This window comes from Cervus canadensis, chromosome 9 (genome assembly GCF_019320065.1).
Source record: "Cervus canadensis isolate Bull #8, Minnesota chromosome 9, ASM1932006v1, whole genome shotgun sequence".
Taxonomy (NCBI): Eukaryota; Metazoa; Chordata; class Mammalia; order Artiodactyla; family Cervidae; genus Cervus; species Cervus canadensis.
The window spans coordinates 67,431,688-67,437,687 of NC_057394.1; the positions used below are offsets into that span (position 1 = coordinate 67,431,688).

At 47.9% G+C, this 6,000-nt stretch overlaps 1 protein-coding gene across 4 annotated transcripts in view; it reads right to left on the reverse strand.

Moving 5' to 3' along the window:
- Positions 1 to 5,463, reverse strand: part of RCBTB1 (RCC1 and BTB domain containing protein 1) — a 51,886-nt gene extending 46,423 nt beyond the window's left edge. For 3 of the 4 annotated variants that reach the window (XM_043478318.1, XM_043478317.1, XM_043478315.1), the window contains exon 1: positions 5,341 to 5,463. The gene's annotated coding sequence lies outside the window, so the exon portion shown is untranslated. Of the gene's footprint in view, positions 1 to 4,913; positions 5,197 to 5,340 lie in introns of those variants that run through there. The other variant, XM_043478316.1, reaches the window with a different exon arrangement.
- Between the last annotated feature and the right edge of the window lie 537 nt (positions 5,464 to 6,000).

Genomic DNA, 6,000 nt, shown 5'->3' on the forward strand with positions numbered 1-6,000 from the left:
GAAAGAGATCTGGATTGGAGACTTGGAAATCTGGCACGAGATCACTCAGGAAAAAGCGTGCGGAGTAAGAAGAGAAGAGGGTCTCGGACAGAACTCAAAGGAACTCCAACAGCAAAGGGACAAGCTGTTCACGACAGAGGCGGGAGGAAGAGGCCGAGCAGGACGAAAACCAGGAGAAGACTGTCGCAGGAGCCTAGGGACACAGAGGAGGCAGCGTCTGGGTTGAGCGCTGCTGAGGCCAGACAAGGTGAGGACTGAGAAAGGTCTGTTGGATTTACCAGAAATTACTGGCAACTGTAAGGAGGAGCCTCAGGGTGGCCATGGGTGGCTAAGGCCAGGTTCCAACGGTTTGAGAGCACGTGACAGATCTCACGAAAAGGAGTTTAAAAGGTTGGAGGTAATTCCCTTCTTTATTGTTCTCTCTCACCTACTGAGAGTCTGCATTTTTTCAGTTCCACCAGCAATGTATGCTGTTCCAGTTTCTCCATCTTATTGTCTGTCTTTGTCATTATAATCACCCTAGTGGGTCTGAGGTGGTATCTCACTGTGGGTTTGATTTGCATCTGAGCGCATTTTCTTTCATCAATTCTCCCTATGAATGAAGAGGGAAGGCTTTCTGTTGAGAGTAAGAGGGGAGGTAGCAACAGAAGATGGAGCGAACCAATAAAAAATAAGGGCAGGACTTCCCTGGAGCTCCAGTGCTTAAGACCTCACCTTCCAATGCAGGGGATGCAGGCTTGATCCCTGGTTGGGGACCTGAGATCCCACATGCCTCATGGCCAAAAAACCAAAACATAAAACAGAATCAATATTGTAACAAATTCAATAAAGACTTAAAAAAAAAAAAAAGGTCTATATCAAAAAATCTTAAAAAAAAAAAAAAAAGGGTGGGGGTGGAAAAGTCTGAAGTAGCCACCACGGAGGATGGGAAAGAACACTGATCAGGGAAACCTAAAAAGATGTTAAAAAAAAAAAAAAAAAAGAAACTTAAAAAGAGTCCAGCAGGAGGTGTGCGGGGAGCGGGCTGAACCAAAAGGCTGGCTCTGGGAGCTGCCTTGATCCTCAAGGGTCTGTTCGCAGACATACCTCTCTGTCCCGCCACCCCTCTCTGGAATTTATTATCCAAGTTAAATCTTAACAGAACATTAGCAAGCCTTGAATGCACACATGACGCAGATGGATAGCCTTTCACGACCACCCTTAAGATAAACGGGATGCCTTTCTTATCCCTTGACGTTATCAGAGAGTTCTGGTGATTGTTATCTCAAAGTGATGTATATGGAAAAATATTTTAAATATTTTCTCTTCTGAAGATTCTCTTCTTGGTTTAGTATAAAAGTAACCCTGAGAAATAAAGAATCATCGCTGACTGCAGCGATCCTCTCGACCCCATCTGTTCTGTGTCTTTTTTTCTTAGCCTAAAGGAATGGGTCATGTTGCTCGCTGAAATCTTCCGGCTGGCCCGGCAGAGGTGGAGACTATAAGTCTCTAAAAGCACTCATCTGATCTCCAATGAGATTTTCTTCTCCAGAAAAGAGGGTTTTTTGGATTTTTGTGTTTTTGTTTTTAACTGAGCCAGAATTGGAATGAAAAGCTGCTGAGATGATTTTTTTTCATTTAAAGACAATAAGGGACTTCCCTGGTGGTCCAGTGGCTAAGACTTCCCAATCCCAGTGCAGAGGGCTAAGGTTCCATCCCTGGTCAGGGGACTATTAACAGATTCCACGTGCCACAACTAAGATCCTGTATGCCAAGACTAAGAACCTGCAGAGCCAAATAAATAAATAATCTTTTTTAAAGGCAGTAAGAACTGCCCCTGAAAAACCCATCAGTGGTTTTTTGAAGTCCTATATCATATTCATTAGAAATGACAGCTTGCATACAATTCACTCTCCTTGACCCTTGAAAGCAAAGCACTTCCCAGACTTGCGTTCACTGCGGCAGATCTTACACCTGTACTTAGGACTACAATCATGATGACGTTACCTTCATCAAGTGGCAAGCTTCAAGGAACACCACACATCCAACATCTCAACAATGGGCAATTCCTCTAAAACATGTCAGACACTGCCATCACCAAGTGTTAACTTAAGACTGATAACAACAATCACATATACAAATAATAACCAATTATGTAAAAGAAACTGTCTTTTGACTTAACCATCATCTAGCAGAGTACAAGATATAGCAGCCATGCTGGGCTTAGTGGCTCAGTCGTATCCGACTCTTTTCGACCCCATGGACTGCAGACCACCGGGCTCCTCTGTCCATAGGAATTCTCCAGGCAAGAATCCTGGAGTGGGTAGCCTATTCCTTCACCAGGGGGTCTTCCCAACCCAGGAATTGAACCGGGTCTCCTGCACTGCAGGCAGATTCTTTACCAGCTGAGCAACCAGGGAAGCCCAGACATAGCCATAGTCTTCATTAAACTGTACTTAATTCAATTAGTGCATCCCTATGTAGTAAGAAATAAAGATGTAATTAATTGAGAGACTTATCTTTAAAGCATGTCACTGCACATGTTGACCACAATCTTGTGCTCATGGATTCCATCTTGGGACGGCCTTACACGTGAACCAGGTTCATACCTGGGGGATGGTACAAGGTGCTATGCTGTTTCAGTTATCTGTTGCTGAGTAACGTGCCATCCCAAAACTCGGTGGCTTAAAACAACAGCAATTTGTTATTTCACTCAATTCTGTGTTTTAAGTGGGCTCAGCTGGGATCGCAGGCACTGGGCGCTTAACCAGGGTTGAAACAGGCCAGGCCTTGATCACATAAACTCTCTCGGTGGTCTTTCTCCACCTAGTCTAGCTCAAGCCTGGATACCAGCTGTTGGCCCCCAAGAGAGTAAATGCTCAAGCTGCCAGGCTCTTAAGGACTATGTCCAGAACTGACACACAGCACTTCCACCACATTTACTGGTCAAAGCAAGTGACATGGAAAGCCTAGGTTCAGAGGGAGCAAAAACAGACTCCATTTCTTGAGGGGAGGAGGGGCAGGATGTGGAGAGGGGAGGAGTGGAGGGATGGGAGAAATTGCTGGCAGTCACCTCTAGAACACTCTTCCACAGCTGTAGACAGCATTACTGAATGTTTTCAAGATACCACTTGAGTTCAGGATTGAAGCACTAGAGAGGGTATGGACTTTGTCTATTTCCAAAACTCAAACTTTTTCTTAAGCATCAAAAAAAATATTTGGGCAAAAATATTCTTTTTCCCCCCTTGTGACGCTAAGCTCACAAAAGCCATGGAATCTTCTCTTCTGGGACTGTGGGATGGAGACAGACCATCAGACTTCAGAAATGGTCTGAGTATAATCTTCCCTAGATGGGATTCATCATTTTCTGAAGTCATTTCACAACTTACAATATATCATGTATGCATGGGTATGATCTTAAAAACATCTCTATACTAAATATATATATAAAGAGAGGTCTCCCCAGCTATTTTAACTCTTTCCACCCAAACTCAAGAATCAAATAGATTTGGCTAAGTACTTCGATACTCAAGGCTCTTCTAGGCTCAGGAATGGACTAAATTTGAGTATCACAGTACCTTTTACAATATGAAATCTCACTATCTGAACAGAGCAATCCAGTATACCTGTTTTGTAAAAAGAACTTAACAGGGGATATATGTAGACATATAGCTGATGCCCTGCTGTATGGTAGAAACTAACACCACATTGTAAAGCAACTATACTTCAAAAAAAGTTTGTTTTTTTTTTTTAAAAGGACTTACACCCCAAATATTAACTTGTTCTCTTTAGATGATACAAATTACAGGTGATGTACATTCTTCTTTAATGTCTGCCTGCACTCGACATTTCCTTGAGGGTCCAAACCTTGTTTTCCATGCCTGTCTTACTGTTTAATGCAGTACACACAGAAGGAACAGCGTAATAATGATAAAAAAGGTGTTTCAGTTCCCTTGTTTCATTTCCCCCACTCTGACGTTCAGATAAAGGAGAACACTGTCTTGGGCTTCCCAGCTTGAGCTGTTGGTTATTAAGATGAAGTCAAGCTTTTGTTGGACATAGAACACAGAGGCAACTCTTTAAACAATTTTAAGGAATTTTTTTTTAAGCCGCAAACTTGATAGCACTGATTTTTAGAGCTACCTGCTTTCTGAAGTTCTCAGAACTTGATCGTTTGGATCACATAAAAATCACTGCAGAAATCTCTTTAAAGATGAATACCCTTCCTCTTCAACAGAAACGCCGGAAGGTAGGAAAAAAGGACTAGTTTAGAAGTATTAATAAATGAACTGGTATTTGCACAATGGATTAAAAGATATCCATTCCACAGATTAACTGCCATATTAATAGACTCTAAATATACCTATTCAACCCCGAAGGCAGTCCAAAGAGGTGAAATTCACGAGTGCTCACTACAAATAGATACTTGCTAAAATTTAAAGCACACCACACACTGTTGTCAGGTTCAAATCATTTTCCCCATTCCTTTCGGCATTATATACCTCGATACTTTCATGTTCTAACCCACAACACACACCAGCTTCAGAAACTCAATTTTTGCCCCCAAAAGCTATAATCCTCCCTCCAAAAAGAATAAGCCAAAACCAAATAGGACTATGAACCTGGGTTTTCTTAAGTGTTATGAAACTGCTTTATAAAACTGTAATCCCCAGATGCAGAGTTCTGCAGCAGATGATTTCGGAGTGTCTCACGTGCAAATAAACATAAAAAGTCACTTAGAAGAGCAGAATAGAGCGTGCCTAGACGGTCATCTTAAAGAGAGCAGACAGCTTAACCGAGGCAGGACTAGAGAAATGTCTTTTCACTCGGCTCATCGCATTCCTGGACCAAAGTCCCTATTAAATAAAACCAACCCCTTTGCCGGACTCCGTGTTGCGGGGGAAAGGGAGACGGTGCAGAGTATGGCGACCTACTGAGGCTTAGGAGCAGATGCGAAGATCTTGGCAAGGGCCGAGGGAGGACCGGGAGAGTCGGCGGGGAGGTCTCCTCTCGCCCAGACAAGCGCCCAGAGCAGTGCCAGACTTCAGCTCCGAGCAAAACCTCGTCTCCGCAGCTCCCGAAAGAGAGGGAGCCGGGAAAACTTTCCAGTGCTTCTCCCCCACCCCGTCCCTCCTCCTCCTCCTCGGATGAAACGCCAGCAGAGGCGCTAACGGTGCGGAGCCGGCCGCCCATCACCCGCCTGGCTGCAGCGCCGGTGGACCGGGGGCCTGGGGACCCGGGCCCGGGGAGCGCGCAGGAGGAACGGGGCGCGCCGGCCGGGCCCACGGGGAAGGCGGAGCGAGGGGAAGGGGCCTCCGTACGCTCCGGCCCGCGCCCAGCCTCTCCGCCCCGCCGGGGTACCTGGGAGGCCAGCCGCGGCCGCGCGCCGTCCCACCAGGCCGAGCCGCCGGGACCTCGGAGGCGTCGGGGCCCGAGAACCTCCGGCGAGTGGCGGGCGAAGGGGCGGAGCTGGAGGGGGCGCCGGGGGCCGGGCCGCCGGGTCACGCGGCCCCGGCCGCCTCACGTGACGCCGTGGCCCGCCGCCCGTCGGCCCCGGGCAAATCCGCGCTCCGGGCGGGCTGGGAGCCCCGAGGCTCCCGGACCCGGGCCAGCGGGCGCGGGGCTCCCCGAGAAGCCGAGTGGCCGTCCGAGGCCAGCCCCCAGGCTCTGCGGAGAGGCCCTGTCGCGCTCGGTGACTGCCGGCACTCGCAGCGGCTTTGTCCTGCCTTTCTGCTCCCGCCGCCTTCGCTCTGGATGATTGGCCGTGGGGAGGGGGTCGTCCAGCCACCCGAATGGGGCCTAGGAAGGACACATTCGGCTGGAAACCCTTCTCCCGGCCCCGAAGCGCGCCTGCCCACGGGGGCATTACTTAGGGGCTGCTGCCAGGGGCAAAAGGCCTTACAGGAAGGACTTGTACTCCAGAGATGCCTCTCCCCCGAACCCCCCAGCATCTCTCATTTAATCTACCGGTGGACAAGCACCTGAGGCCCAGGAATAGAGAAAGTGGCCCCTGCACCAAGA